Genomic DNA, 1,365 nt, shown 5'->3' on the forward strand with positions numbered 1-1,365 from the left:
GGGGGCCATAGGGAGCCAGGGAGGTCACTGGGAACAGTAGGGAGTCGGAGAGAGGGTTGCTAGGGGGCCATAGGGAGCCAGGGAGGTCACTGGGAACAGCGGGGAGTTGGGGGGAGGGTTGCTGGGGGGGCCATAGGGAGCCAGAGAGGTCACTGGGAACAGTGGGGAGTTGGGGGGAGGCTTGCTAGGGAGCCAGGGAGGTCACTGGGAACAGCAGGGAGTTGGAGGGAGGGTTACTAGGGGGCCATAGGGAGTCAGGGAGGTCACTGAGAACAGTGGGGAGTTGGAGGGAGTGTTGCAAGGGGGGCCGTAGGGAGCCAGGGAGGTCACTGGGAACAGCGGGGAGTTGGAGGGAGGGTTACTAGGGGGCCATAGGGAGCCAGGGAGGTCACTGAGAACAGTGGGGAGTTGGGAGGAGCATTGCGGGGGCGACGTAGGGAGCCAGGGAGGTCACTGGGAACAGCAGGGAGTTGGAGGGAGGGTTGCTAGGGGGCCACAGGGAGCCAGGGAGGTCACTGGGAATGGTGGCTAGGGTTGCCAACCCTCCAGGATTGTCCTGAAGCCTTCAGAAATTAAAGATTATGTCACGTGATGAAACCTCCAGGAACACACCAAACCAAAACTGGCCACCCTCCCGCTCCGTCCTGGCTGCCCCTGGCCCTGCTGCCCCCCACCCTCCAGGGGACTCTGAGCTGGGACTCAGCCACCAGGAAATGCTGCGCTTGGCAGCTCAGCCAGAGGGGCTGGGCCCTGGGGAGGAGTTTACTCCCCCGAGCCCGCCAGGGCCCCAAGTCTCTTCTCCCCAGGATGTGGCACTGCTGCACCAAGCAAATGCCCAGCCCAGCTTGGGGCTCCCCTCCGGCCCTCTGCTGCCTAGGCTGCCCGTCGGTCAGAACAGGGCCTTTGTGGGACCCCGACGTGGCCAGCAGGTGGCTCCCGGAGCTACCCGCGGAGGCACTGGCTCTGCCTTGCCCAGCAGATGGCTGAGTGCTGGGAAGTGGTTGCTCACTGCAAGGCTCCGGTTGTGGTTTTCATGCACATAGCCTGCGAATCTCACTGAACCAAGCTCTGCGAACGCTCCCCCCTGGCCCCATTATATGGAGGGCAAAGGCACGAGAGGTCAGGGGACTTGCCTGAGGTCACACACTGAGTCTGTGGCGGGGCAGTAATAGGCCTTGAGTTCTGACTCTCAGCCCCCTGCTCCAACTCACCCTCTTGGGAGGGAGTGATTGACCAGCGGGGCACTGCGGGAGCCCCCAGCCTGCTGTCTCCCAGCACCAACTTTCCTGCTGACTCCGGGCCGGAGGTCGGGCAAAGGACCTTGATTCCATAATGACCTTTGGCTCGGAGCAGACAGGAGGCTAG

This window comes from Chelonoidis abingdonii, chromosome 20 (genome assembly GCF_003597395.2).
Source record: "Chelonoidis abingdonii isolate Lonesome George chromosome 20, CheloAbing_2.0, whole genome shotgun sequence".
In the NCBI taxonomy this organism is placed as follows: domain Eukaryota; kingdom Metazoa; phylum Chordata; order Testudines; family Testudinidae; genus Chelonoidis; species Chelonoidis abingdonii.